The sequence below is a fragment of the Filicampus tigris genome, chromosome 7 (genome assembly GCF_054856515.1).
Source record: "Filicampus tigris isolate MCC_2025a chromosome 7, RoL_Ftig_1.0, whole genome shotgun sequence".
NCBI lineage: Eukaryota > Metazoa > Chordata > Actinopteri > Syngnathiformes > Syngnathidae > Filicampus > Filicampus tigris.
In genome coordinates, this window is record NC_141223.1 from 2,807,847 (window position 1) to 2,822,989 (window position 15,143).

Consider the following 15,143-nt stretch of genomic DNA (forward strand, 5'->3'; position numbering starts at 1 on the left):
GCGTTTTTCTCCTGATGGCGGCCTTTAGAATAAAGACATTGCACACTGCTATGTAAATGATGCCGTATAATGGTATGGAAATAGTCACAGTGATTTGAAAGTGATCATTTGATTGAAATGTATGAAGAAGTCCCTAAGAGATGAAGTAAAGCCTTTGAAACAAACAAGTCGTTGTTGTCTATAATGCCACAGGGTGGTGCTAAAATCCTGCACCGAATCTACTATCGGTATCACACGTGGTGATGTTGGGGAAGGAGTTGACTCATACTGCAACATAAACGTCAAATGAAGTAATATTTCAAATACAAGGCAGTGATCTAGTAAATTATGTAAAGATGCAATGACCTGAATAAATGACAGTTTACTCAAAGTAACCAAGGCCTCCGTTTTGCACTGTGTATCATTTGATGTTTTTTTTTTCTGCTTTCTCATGCTGGGATTTAAAACCACAGTATTATTGAATTAAAAAAAAACACATTGATTTCTTCAACATACTCAGGCCCTCATATTCAACCATGCAGGTATTGACTGAACAAATAGATTCAGACCCATAAAAGGAAAGTTTACCTTTTTTATTTGTTCCCACACACCAGGTGGGAAATGCTGAACTTTATAAAGAAAACATCTCAAAGGTGAAGAGAGAGATGCAGACAAAAACAAAAGGTTTCAGGTCTACCATTCCAGAACTGGTGTGTTTCTCTGAGCTCCTCCACAGCGTAGCATATGACTGCCAGGCAGAGGAAAATTAATTAGCACACGGAACAAGGTTAGAGACACATTATGAAAGATATTGGCCGTGTCACTTCCATCATCATTTCCCCTGCTCTTCTATGACATTTCACCCGCTTAGACTCGCTTAGTCGGGTGTGAAATGGGAGCTGGAATGTGCCACCACCGTACCTCCGCCACCAACACATACCGTGCTATTTTTCTACATGCTTTGCACATGGTTGATCAAGGCACTTGAACAAACGGTGGGCGGAAGGTGCACGCTGATTAGGAGCTCTTTGGCCTCGTCATTCTACGTCATTGAGGCACATCAAGGCATCAGTCGATCAAAAAAGAGGAACGTTTTAGGTCTTTTTTAGTATACTTCTAAAATTAAGCTATATAATGGTGTCTTGAGATACAGGTTCTTTTTTTTCTGTGAATGAAAATGCCATTGATTTTGTCCAGCCTTTATACACACACACACTTTTTCCAATTTGACGAAAAAATTGCTGTCCGCTTATCGCCAACCACCTACAGCCGGGGTACCCTTCCGTCTGGCCGGAAAAAAATTGTAATCGTCTATAGCCCGTTCCGCCTATGATTTTTAACGGGCTTCCGTTAGTGTATCCGACTACCACTAAAGGGTCATATTCTACCAATCTACGTGGAGGGAATCCACACAACTGTGTGCTTTTCTGACAGTGCAAATTCCTCCATCCACGTAAATTTGTAGTCTGTCGCATTTTTTTTCTTTTTTAGTTTCCTTCCATTTTTTTTAACCTCAATCTCATGCAGTACACTGACTTTGGCATACAGACACATGTATAGTAAATTGAGCTCTCCAGCCAGATCAATCACGCCCAAATCTGACAGATGCTTATTAAAGGAGCAAGCTAACTGATTTCAGCAATCTAGGGCAGGAGCCGTATAGTGATGGCCGCACAGAGAGGATGAACCAAAACTTTTTTTATTGAGTTGATCAAAGAGGAGCTGCTAGTCGGCGATTACAGTCTTTCACTGTAGCTGTGATTTATTGCTATAAATTATTAGCGCAAGCGCTGTGTGTTTACGATGCTCATCTACAACTGCGATGAGCGACTCCGCTTCAAACATCGTGCTGGCCTATTAAAGAAGAAAAGAAAAGAAAATGGGACTAGCTTGGCGGCTCCACTAATTAATGAATTATTTTTCTAATTCATTACAAAAACTCCATTCATTGGAATGGTGCAGTGGTATGTTGTATATCTAATCATGTTTTTATTTGCTTTATGCCAATCCAACAAATGTCAACTGGTGTGTTGCAAAAAACAGGTTGGGGACCACTAATGTAGACTATTGTAGGCACACCCGCTTTTCAGTGATGGACCTCCAAACATGCATTCGGTCAAAAAGGGTAATATTCTGAGTAAAATACATTAATTGGATTAATTTCATACAGCATAAAAAACAACTTGCTCTCCTTCAAAGTGTAGGTGGAGCGGTCCACACGCCGCACATTTTGACTGGCTGACTACATACACACTATATTCACTAACTTCAGAAATGTTCATGTTTCAAATGTGCTGTGTCTGTTTTCACAGATTTCAATGCCATCAACAAGTGTGCCGAAAAATCCACGTTCCATGATTTTTTAGACAGCCTCACCTGTCAATGAGTCACACCTCTTTGGTCTTTGTGTCCAAATTCATTCATTCACAGATTATGTGCGGTGGGTGTGTCAGAAGGGATTCTGAATTGACTATGCCATATCCTATTGAGCAACCATTAAGAGATGCATTGCTTTTACAGGCACTGGCACAAAAAAAGCTGATTGAAAAAGCAAAATACTAGTGTTGGGAAAGTGAAGCTTCAAGACGCTTCGTGAACCAGTTGTTGTATGTGTGTGTTTTTATTATTATTATATATTTTCAAAAAAGTGTCGTGAGGTTAGTTACTGCAAGCTGGAAAAGGTGTGTGGGTTTGTGATGCTGACGCCGAACTTTTCGATCTCGGGAGATTGGTTGCTTGTAAAGTTCTTTAGATCTTGGGTCCAAAAAGGTTGTCCGCACCCCCAGCTTTAGCGGTTCGACTGAAACTCTAAAATAAGTTTTGCGCTAATTAGCAATACTCCATGCAGAAATCCTATAAATTTTCCACGAGGCACCGCTGCAGGCATCTGCATGTGCCACTAAAAACACAAAATTTGGAAGGAGTCTATGTTTACTGGGGAACTACAAAGAACTTCCCAAAAGATCACTGCTTGTTTGTGTAATGATATGCCACTGTGTGGCAATATAGTAAGTATGCAACAAGTTTACAAAGTTAAGTTTCAATTGTGCATGGTAATTGTGAGTATTTATAGTGATTTTGTTTTTGTGTTGTTTCAGCACATTTGTGTACTCATAATCTCGGATCCCCTTTCCACTGTGCAAAGCAAACACCGCAATAGGATGTAATAATGAGGGCTTGTTCACACCGTCTATTTAGCTAACAAGCGTTGTTTTGTGCTGTGTACCATCATCTTCCTTAATTGGGCCGCTCGTAGCAACCTGCTCATTTTATGGAAAATCCCCTGAATAAACATCTCCAAGCAAGCAAAAAATAAATAGGAAAACATGAGAAAGTGGGAAAACATATTGGATGTGTTTACACAATGTACGTGATCGGCCTATAGCCTTGTAAGGGTGTGATTTGTATTCTCTCAGCAAAATGCATACCTTGTTGAGTGAAAGCGCTCATTTAAAGAGGCTTTTTAAGAGGAAGATTTTAGTGGAGAAAGTAATGAACAGAGGTGGGCATTCCGTCGGTACTGATGGAAGGCCCGTCAATCCGTCACTGACGGATGAAGCTTTTTTTGCTGGTGAATGACGAATGGCAGGAAACTTTGAGAAATTGACCGACTACGCACTGACCGAGGTGGGTTTTCGTTTGTCACCAGAATCGTCAATAACCGGCTCAGTACCGATGGACCTTCTCAGTCCGTCACTGACGGCCCCCTCTGATGCTGACAAGTGATGCTGGGTTGAATAAAAACCGGGGTTGCTTCGAGAGACTGCATTGCCCATGCAGTGTTCCCTTGTTTATGATATATTTTTTATTGTTTCATATGTATTATACTGTAGATGTTTTTTCATTTATCATATACCGTATGTTTTAAGACTGTAAAACCTCTCACCATACACTTTATGCACTTTTCTCAGATAAGCATAGACATTATCTCACATTCCTCTTTAAATACACTCTTGGTCAAACATTTTTAGAAAAAACAAAACAAAAACAAAAAAAGTACTCTATTATAGAATGGAATCAAACATCAAAACCTGTTTTCAGGCCAAAATATTTATTTGAAAACTAAAAGTATAAATATCCATCCATCTATTTTCTTCTCTACTTTATTTATTCAAATTTAACTGAACTGAACTACAAAGTAACTTAAAAGATGTTAAGATTAATGAGAAACATGCAGTGGTCAAGTTTGTTCCGTCAAAAGTCCGACAATGGTGTGTGAATCCCAAAAATGCAGAAAGAGACAAAACGGCGAATACAAAAAGACTTTAATTACCAACACAAATGACCAACAAAGTAGGAACAGAAATCGCTGGCGAAAGCAAAGCCAGGAAATACAAGCAAAAAGTGATCCTTAAAGTATAAACGAGATAGCAAAATTCAATTACCAGTACACAAAAAATAAACCCCTCAGTCAAAGTGACGAGGACTAAAAAAATATCAACAACAAACAAAACTATCACAAGAAAAACGAGGCTATGATCAAAAATTGGATGTCTAGAAAATGATCTTGTGCTGTGAGTCAATCAAGGTCAATAATCCGAAAAGACGTGGTGGAGAAAGGAGTCCTTTTAAACTCTGCTGATTATGATCAGCCACAAGTGTGAAGCTGAAGGGAACAAGGAAGAGAGAGAGGGAGAGAGAGAGAACCCAAAAACAACAACTGGGCCAAAACCATGACATGTCCTTGTTAGACATGGTTCTGTCATTATGTTCCATTTAGTACTCTTAATTTGGATTTTTTTTTTTTTTTTTTTGCGGTCGTGGGCAGTGCTGAAGCTGAGACTGGCTTGTTGGCCAGCTCCCAAAAGAATAAATAACTAAATGGCTGTTGTTTTGGTTTGGGTGCTGCTTGTACCATTTAACTTGATATACTTGAATAAATGTAAATGCAATCAAGCCCAAACTCCACAATTTAAATCAATGTATTATGCATAATCCGTTTTGTACATTTCTACTTAAAAAAACCCAGAACAAAACAAAACAAAGAAAGGTCTGCTGACCATGCAGAAATGCAGATATTTTGCATGAATTTCCCTGAAAATTCAGAATATGTCTTTAGGAGCGTTTGGTCTTCCACTGCAGTCGTAATTTGTTGCTCCTATTTTTTTTTGTCCAGCCCTCTTCTGAGCGGCACCATCCATCATAGAGTCATCTCAAGATTCAACATGGTTCTCCAAATCAATGGCTCATTGACTCCCCCGGCAGCAAACATGGACACACGTCTATCTCGTTGACAGCTACAAAAAAGAAACAGGAATACAAATTGGGCTCACTGTCTGGCTGAGAGGGCGAGTGAGTGGATCATTGACAATCATGACAGAAATCCATCTCTCGTGCTGGAATCTTCCTTTATTCTTGTGTCACCCCTAGGTCCCCTCACGCCCCAAGTCCCCGAGTACATGTCAACATAGACATGCTTGCAATAGAAATTTTCTGTTACTGAGTTTGAATGCACAAGCGCTTCAGAGGCCATCCTAATAATGGGAGACGGATTGAGGCTGCGAGTGGCTTTGCTGTTTATTGATTGCAAAAGCGCTGAGAGCTTAATTGATATTTCGCTAAGTGGCACCCCGGAAATGCAGACTGGTCAATCACGGCACAACGCGGAGCAGAGGTTTACGCTTTCCTGAAAGTCAAGTTCATGATACATGTTTTGAGGGTTTGGATATACTGTGTCGTTGCTCTCTATGAAGGTAATTGGCAGTAGGGTGGTTTAGTGGTTCGCATGTCAGAGTTCAAATCTCCAATGTAACATGTTTGCATGGCTGAGGATTTTATCTGGCTACCCCAACTTTCTCTCATATCCCCAAATGTTTTTTAGGTTGATTCTTCTTTCCCGTTGTGGTTTAACGCTATTCACAGGCCACCCCAGCGAATCATCCTGTTCCAGCTCCGCCTGCCCTCTGAATTTCCTGCAGCTATTTACAAGTCTTCCCTCATCACATCCGAGAATCTCTTCTCTGGTCTTCCTGTTTTGCGTCCGATGTTGCGTCTTCATTTCCAGCACTCGTCTACCAATATATCCAAATACAAATCACTCATTACACTGATTTTAAGTTTGTACTTGGTGTGTAATCATCAGTCATTTTCATGGCTCAACATCATTAAATCTGGCATACCTGCAGAAAGTGTTAAGATGGTGCTGAGCTGTCAATCCATCACGAAGAAGTATTGACTAAATTATGAGGCACCTGTATTTAATGAGGGTCGGGCCATGTCTCACTAATCCCCGGTGTGTACAGAAGCTCAGCATGGATCAATACAATTCTTTGACCCTCTTATAACCAGCGAGTTAAAATGGTTGACACCCACTAGAGAACAAACACCATATAGCCAGACCCGTCGCTGTGGGCGGGCCAAAAGGGGGCCGTGCCTGCCTGCTTGTTGTGTTGGTGTTTGGCCAGGGATAGGCGACTCGGAGCCATTCGTACCCATTTTATACGGAAAAGAAAACACAGGAGCCACAAATCCATTTTGCTCCATCCTTCGATTCTCTGTACCGCTTATCCTCACAATGGTCACGGGTGTGCTGGAGCCTATCCCGGCTGACTTTGGGCAAGAGGCAGGGGACACCTTGAAGTGGTTGCAGACCTTGCTGATTATCTGATCATTGGGATGGAAAACAGGCAGGACAGCGGACCTTGAGGAACAGTATTGAAGTCGCCTGATGCAGAGTCTTCAATTAACCTACTTTGCAAGTTTTTGGAATGAGGGAGGAAACTGGAGCACCCGGAGAGAAAACCCGCACAGGCACAGGGAGAACATACAAACTACATACAGGAAGGGCGGATCCTGGATTTGAACCCCCAACCTCTGAACCATAGGGGACGTGAATCGTTCATCATGCCACTGAGTCCCGCTTTGTTTCTATGAAGTAAAAATCAGAACTTGAATTATGCAAAAATATTGTTTGCCCTTGTATGCATCATCGTTTTATCGCTTATACTTATCTCAGCGCATAGGTTGTGCCGAAAAACATATAGAAATGTCAATATTAACACTGACCGAAGGTGTTGTGTCATAGTGGAGATCTGTCTGGAAGCTGGCTTAGGTCACAGCAACAAATTAGTTGAGACTTAATAAATAGTGTCTTTGGCACTTGTAACCTCAAACGACCACAATTTTGCTCCAAATACAAACAATTAATCAACAGTCATTACGGCATCATGAACATCATTCTCCCCAATCAATTAGTCACCTAAACGCTCGTGATGCTCATCACTCACAATACATTGATGGCCCCTCGTTTCGTAATTGTGCTTTCACGTATATGATCGAGCACAGCTCCAAACTTTTCTGTCTCAGCCCAAGTTTGTATTCTAAAAGTCTGATCCTTTGAGCCAACAACAAAGACACGTTTTTGAGTGCCATATTACCCAATCAGTGCTAACAGACTGAACACAAACGGCGCCCTTGGAGAAAACAAAACCTGCGTGGCTGAATGCAGACTGTCAGTTGAACGATGCCACAAATTAAAATGAAAGAAAAAGTGTGTGACAAAGCTCGAGCGAACTTTTAGACTGCTGCCCTCTTGCAGAGGTTATTTCACCATCAATGTCACGTCTTTGCACCCAGTCATCTGTCTAGCTGAATTATTTGATTCCACACAAGCACCGGTCTTACTCAACCAAGCTGAAAAAACATCAGTGCCTTCTCTTCCTATTAAAGTTCCTCCAGCAGTGTCTCACAACACCATAACACCAAAAGATCAGTTGGTCCCTTATCTTCCTGGGGTGAAAGCCTTGAATTTGACAAGAGACAGAAGTCAGTGATGAGACTGCTGCAAGACCTGCTGGCAGGGGGTTAGAGTTGGTGGGCGTCCAGCTAACTAAATAGATGGACACCTAAAAGAGTTTGTCAGAATCCTTCTCAGTGGCTTTCTGGGACTTAAATTTGAAAATTCATGAAAAAGAAATCAAGGCTTGGGACCACCACTAGCACGCTTGTGTTCTGCAGATGAAGAAAGAAATCCCTGGACAAGTTCAACAGGGAAGAAACATGAGTGGGCAGCCAGAGGGATTTACGCCTACCAAATGTGTGAGTGTGTGTGCACGCATTTTTGTGTGCGTCTGTATGCGTGTTTGTGTATTCTGCCTAGTAGTCATAACTACCGCAGCTCCTTTGCCAAACCTCATTTTTCAGTTAATCAAAGTGAATATAAAATTAGATAACCTTGACATAAATAATTCCCGCTGCGTTATTCTCATCCAGAAGAACATTGAGAAAATAAACATTTTTGGCTGATTTTTAACAGGTTGATGTCCAAACGAATTGGATGAAATGAATTAATGAACCATTAAATATTTGTTTGAAACACTCTCAGTTGATGATCCAACAAACTTCATAATCAAGGGGATTTCAGTACAGTTGCAATTCTTTTTTTTCCAAGATCAACAACCAACAAACATTTATACAATCAAATCAGACAAGTAGACTGATGAGCGTGCTAATGTAACAAAACATTTCATTGTTCACACTAAAAAGTAACTTGACAACAGTTCGTCCTATTATTTAAAGTTTCCAGTATTTTCGTCAAATGATGACCTATTCTTGTAAGACTAGTCTGTTGTCAATTTTTGTAATGAGACATTTTATTCTAAAACAACAAATAAATAAATACAATACAATTACAATGACAACTTTTACATAGAAAAAAAAATATATAATGTTCATAGAAACATAAGAATTACTTTCTTAAAAAAAAAAAAGAAACACACACAAACTACAACTAACTATTCATCCATCCATCTTGCATGCACCTCGTCCTCACTCGGGTCACGGCTGTGCGAGGACAGGATTGGGAGACCCCTGTTATAAGTATATTTTTTCTTTTTCATATACGCCTTTTCACAAGCCTTTACATAACCTTGAATCGCTCACATTATCTATACACTTGATCAAAACGATATCAGGACAAAGCCAACAATGTCCTGTGAGTGTAAGATAATTAAACTGAAGGAGCTGTTGAGATGGTGTGACTAGCAGGTTCGGATAATTCCTTAATATTCATGCACTGCTGTTGCCTGTGTTATGTATGCTGTGTGACAGCAGACTGCAAATAACAGTGGTGCTGGGTGCCCATATGTGATTCAAATATTCTGAAGGGCATTATGTATAAATGTGCATGTGTAATAGAAAAAGCGCTCCTATGATGCAAGAAGCCTACTTGACACTTAATGGTTTCTGGGCATTTCGGTATGGTCAATTTTTAACAGAGGAGCGAACTTAACCAGAATGCACTGTCAACCTTTGACCTTAGATACCTCAAGAATCTTGCGCATCAGTAAAAGTCATAGAGCACTCACAAATAAAAACTAAAGAGAACTAAGTATGTGACGGAGATAAAGTTGAGTGAAATGTGTAGGAGATATTGAACTGTGACCACTTTTGTTTAAAAGGTGAGATTCCGTATTCAGGAAAATTGACTTTGTATTTATATTTTATTTGTTATTTTCATACAGTTGGCCAAACAAATAGTTGTGTCTCTGGCATGACTGCCCGAAATTCTTTGTTACAAAACAATGTGCTAATTAAAATAATAAGCACGCCCACACTGAGGCTTTTCTGTCAATAACTTGGCAGCGAGGATGGCCAAAGTTCCAGTGTGAAAGAACCACTTAAAAGTGGTTGCTGAAGCACAAGATCATCAATGCCAAAAAGTAAATTGAGTTGCAGTGTTATCGCAGATTAGCATTAGCCTACAGTGCTAGCGGCATTGGTTGCTGTTAATCATGTTTGTCCACGCAGGGAGCACTTTCACTGTCTGTTTTGACATATCACCTTCCTGGTCGAGTCACACATGGAAAAATTTACTCGCTGTCAGCTATATACTTATTTCAAGTTTTACATCTCAACGTATCTCCGCAATCTTAAAGATATGTTTGCTAACCAATGGTTGGTAGCTTGCTAGCTAGTACACGTGCGTATGTGTTGGACATTTTCTCATTACTGCTGCTCTTGTTTAAGGTAATTAGAAAAGACATTATCAATAACATATCAAACCTCTCAAAGTGCTGAATAGGACTTTCAGACATTCACACACACACACACACACACGTGCACGCACTACTAGGTCGCCATGGCAATAACAGATGCATCGTTTTTTTATATTCCATTGAACGGATCACTTTAAGGTCAAAGAGATCACAGTGCATCCTAGAGCTCTGCAAATCATCGAAATTCAATTAGAATTCCGATTATTACACCCCATAATTACAAAATTATCATAATTGTAAAAATATATTATTGATATACATTTATATCCATATTTGTTTACACAAGGAAATCATAATTAAATTCAGATATTTGCCCTTTTTTAAATCTTATAACAAATTCTATAAATTCTGTTTGATCTAAAAGAAACTTACATCATTATAGTGTTTCAAAGAAATGTATTTGTTGTCATATTTTTTACATTCAAACATTTTCTTGCTTTGTACCAAAAAATAAACGATCGTTTGAATAATTGTAATTTCAATTATTATCAAAATAATCGTGATTATTTTTTTCCTAACGTAACATTTTTTTCATAATCGAGCAGCCCTAGTGCATCGTGTTTACTGTATATGAAATAACCTGTCCTCAGTGTGCAAGGCATACAAATGTCCTTGGTGAGATGCACTATGTTAAGAAATATAAAGTAGCCTCAACATGTTTTCTTGACGGTCTATAGCAGGACTCACCAGGTGTGCATCTGGGCAAGACTAAAACGTTGCCCTGAGGTGAGACATTCTTGCATTCTTCTCCTCCCCATGCATTAGAAATATGGCGTGATGTCTGTCTCTGATGCTACAAGCACTACACGAGCTCACTGTATTCCCAAAGGTACTTGACTGCCAAAATGCATTAACCAGTACAAAAGCAGAAATAATGAAATAAGGGGGTGACATGGCTTGGCGAGGAGACAGCGCAGATTGATTAAAACTTTATCACCAGGCTCTGTAGAAAACTTTCCTAAACCATTACTTAGCACGGTATTAGTGGCGGGGTGTGTTTAGTAACGACACTGGAATAGGGGGACATAATTAAAAAACTCATTATTCTGTTTTCAGAATTGTAGTTTTCCAATGAGCCGAGCACAATTGTACTCCTCTCTCTTACTGGCCTCTTGTATTTCTCCAGGGCAAACATGCTAAATTAGTATTTTTTTTTTTTCAGGGCGCTCTGGCTTGCATTAATTTGCCATCCAGTGTGTTTTTGTGTGCATTCAGCTTTTTAAAAATTTTTCTTTTTTATATATATCTCTATTAAGTGCATGTACCGGTGTGTTAAATGATTATAAAAGCAATAATAATACATACATGCATCGTCACCACACTATACTGACAAAGATCAACTCTGCCACCATATCGAAGAGTGACATTTTCTCACATGGTTATTACGTAGTGTGAAGCTTCAACTGTGAACATAATTTGCTTGTTTGCAACCAGTTAGTGTTGTTATTCTATCTGTGATATTAATTCAGGCTGATGATTAGTTTTGGTAGTTTGAGTTTACAAACCCTTTCAGCTTGGACAGTGTTTTGCTGTTGTTGACGTTTTTTTCATTTGTTGTCTTAAGTTTTTGTTTCTCACATTGTCGTGCTCCTTTGTTGAAATAAAGTGTCAAATGGTTCGGCTTGTTTGAGTCTGATAGGGCAAGATAGGGCAGCAGAGCCTCTTAATTGCTTCTTACTGAATAAAGTCAATTCAAATTTATTTCTATAGCCCTTAATCACAGGAAAGTCTGAACGGGCTTCACATGCCCATAGCTGACAGCATATAAACGACATCCCCTGATCTTAACCCCCAGGAGGGCCAGGAAAAACTCCAAAAACCCATCTTGGGGAAAAATGAGAACTCTGATTGGATTCAAGACATTTTGTCCATGCGAACAGTTGTTGGGTGCGTTGTCTGTCATTTTATCAGTTTAAAAATGACATGTATCCAAGTAAGGAAATGAATTGGAACTTTTTGAAGATCATTTTATGATGAATGAAGATTTGGACAAGGAAGATGGCATTTGAAAATGTGTTCGGTTAATTGAAGACTTAAATGTGAATGGTTGTTTATCCTGCAGCTGGGATAGGCTCCAGCACGCCCCGCGACCCTTGTGAGGAGAAGCGGTATGGATAATGAATGAATGAATGAATGTTTATCCTGCGAATGGCTGGCCATCAGTCCAGGGTGTACACGTGCTCTTGCACAGTCATCTAGGATAGGTTCAAGCTCACCTGTGACCCTAGGCAGTATGGACAATGGATGAATGTAATATTTGGCTTTCAATGAAACTACTGAGTTGCACTGGAGCATTCATTCCTTTTTCTATTCATTACGGGCAACTATTATACAATAACTGATGTGTTACTCATGCACACCTAATTGATTTTAGTATGTGTGTGTGTGTTAGGAGCAAAGCAGGAGGCTAATTATCCGCACACAATGTGGCAGGCATTCCTCAGGACAAAGGGAACAGGGGAAACACATACTGTAGATTACAAGGTCAGGCAGGGGAGATGAGGCAAGTTGGCATGTGCACACAAACACACAAACGCAAAAACGCACACATAATATGCACGTCAGACACCCGCTACTTCCTCCTCTTGCAGCTTTGTCAAATCCGACTCCGCCCCGCTGGCTCACGGCCGCCTGCGCTCCCAAATCCCTCACTATTCCCAAATTGCTTGTCAAAAGGACGAAATTAGAAAAATAAAACTGTGCAGCTGACAAACAAGATTACATGCTGTTTGCACCTGGCTCTGGCAATTAAAGCTCTGATGACAAGCAAGGATGGCCTCCTAATGTGGTGTCTCAAGGCTCATAAACCTTTTCGCGACAACACTGTGGCCCACATGCCATTGTAGCAACACTGGCAGCCACGTCGCCTGCCATTCTTTGGCCCTTTGTGCTGTCACATTGTGTTGAGAGCACGTCTGGGGAGGCTTCATTGAGACATTACTAATTAAGACGAAGGTAACAAGTGCCCCTCTCCTGTTTTGGAGGAAGGCTTATTGAGGAATCCATTTCGATGATCCATTGTAACGTAAAAATAACTAGCGATTGTGTATACAGTATCTCTTTATTTACTCAACTGAGCAAACATTTTCAAATAGCAAATCTTCTCCTGCATCCCTGTCTTTCTTTATTGTAAAACACATACTGTAGATGGATACAACATAGAGATCTAGCAGTCCTTTTAGTTATTAGTGTATTTAATGGGGCAATAAAACCAAACCTATTTTTTTCAAGAATACGTTCTATGCAGTCCCACTAGTTGAAACAAGGCATTCTGATTTATATGAAATATGAGTTATGCAGCAAAATCCACCTGTTTTTAGCCATCTCGACGGGCGGCCATTTTGTCACTTCTGTCGACCGAAAATGACATCACAGATCCTCAGGGCACAGATAACAACCGATCACAGCTCACCTGTTTTCTGAAGCTGAGTAATGATTGGTCGTTATCTGAGCCCTGAGCAACTTCAATCTCATTTTCGATGGACAGAAGTCACAAAATGACCGCCCCATGAGATTTTGCTGCTTAACTCATATCCCACAAACACAATATAAATCAGAATGCTCTGTTTCAACTAGTGGGCCTGCAAAGAACATATTCTTTAAAAAAAATATGTTTGGGTTGACTTCCGCTTTAAAAAATGTACTGTATGTATACTTGCATATTGCTGTTAGCCAATTTTTGGGAGCCTTTTTTTTGTTTCCATGTTTTGGCTAAAAAGAAAAACATTTCTACATGGATTTTACTCGGTTATTTTCCCTACAACAATTTTAAACCAAATGAAATAACTATTTTTTGCAGTGTAGAAATGACAATAATAGGCAAGAACAAGAAGTGAATAAACACAATAACAAACGGAGAGTGGAACACATGCTATCCCCAGGTAACATCAGAACGTAAGAATCTCTAATATGCAAGGAACTCCAGAGGCTGCTGCTGTGACTTCGCACGTTGGTTTTTCTGAGACTGTTTACATGCTTTGTTTGGTGCTACTGTTTTTGTTGGCAACATAGCTCGATTGGACTCAGCAGCAACCTTTGAATGACGGTATGTGAACAATCACAACTATGAGCTGAAAATGCTGCAGGAAATGAAAATAGATATTATCTTGATAGGAATTAGTTGTCCTCATATATTAGTAAATATTACAGGTATGTTTTATTTGACAGAAAATATAATATCACATACAAACATATTGAGTAGCTTCAAGACACACTTCAAAACACCCTAATATGGCACTCTGTGGGTTCTGTACAAAGTGCGCCGCCGCCTATTCAAAGTACTAATGAGCATCTTCCTCTGCTCAAGGGAATTTTCCGACAGCAGACATACAAATAAGACTGTTTAAAAAGTACCACTTACACTCTTTTTTTCTACTTGCTTATTTGTGCTAGAAAAATAAAATTGACCCTTTGTGAATACAGGCGTCACATCATTATTTTAAGGGTTTGTTGACATAAGAATGTATATTTTGCCTGAAAAGCCCCCACACGCTGCCATATCCCTATTACTACATTGTACATTGTCTATCAGCTTATTATTCACCAATAGTTTTTTTTTAAAGTGTGTATATGTGTCAGAAACTTCATAGGGAAAACCCACATTTGTTTTTTAGTTGCACTGATTGGTTAAGGTTATTAAAACAAACCCCTCTCTTACATGGGCTGTGTCGAGAAGAAACTGTATAAGGATGACAGTATCAGACAAAAAAAAAAGTATTGTATTATTTTTTATTGCACCCCTTAAACACATAAATGGGCGATGAAGGAGAGAATATGGATGTATAATCACTGACTGCTTCCATGCATTACGGCGTGCTTATATATATATACAGTGCTGTACTGTATATGCACACTCGTCCCAACGGGCGGGCCATAGGGGGCCATGCCCGCCCACCAAGACGCTGGGTTTGAATAAAGGGGTTTAAGAAAAGGTGGTCGACTGGCTAGCATGTTCGCTTCACAGCTCAGAGGTGGTGGGTTCGATTACAGCGCCGGCCTTCCTGTGTGGGGTTTGCATGTTCTCCCCGTGCCTGCGTGGGTTTTCTCCGGGTACTCCGGTTTCCTCCCACGCTCCAAAAACATGCATGGTAGGTTGATTGATCACTCAAAATTGCCCCTAAGTGTGATTGTGAGTGTGTATGTTTGTTTGCGATTGGCTGGCAACCAGTT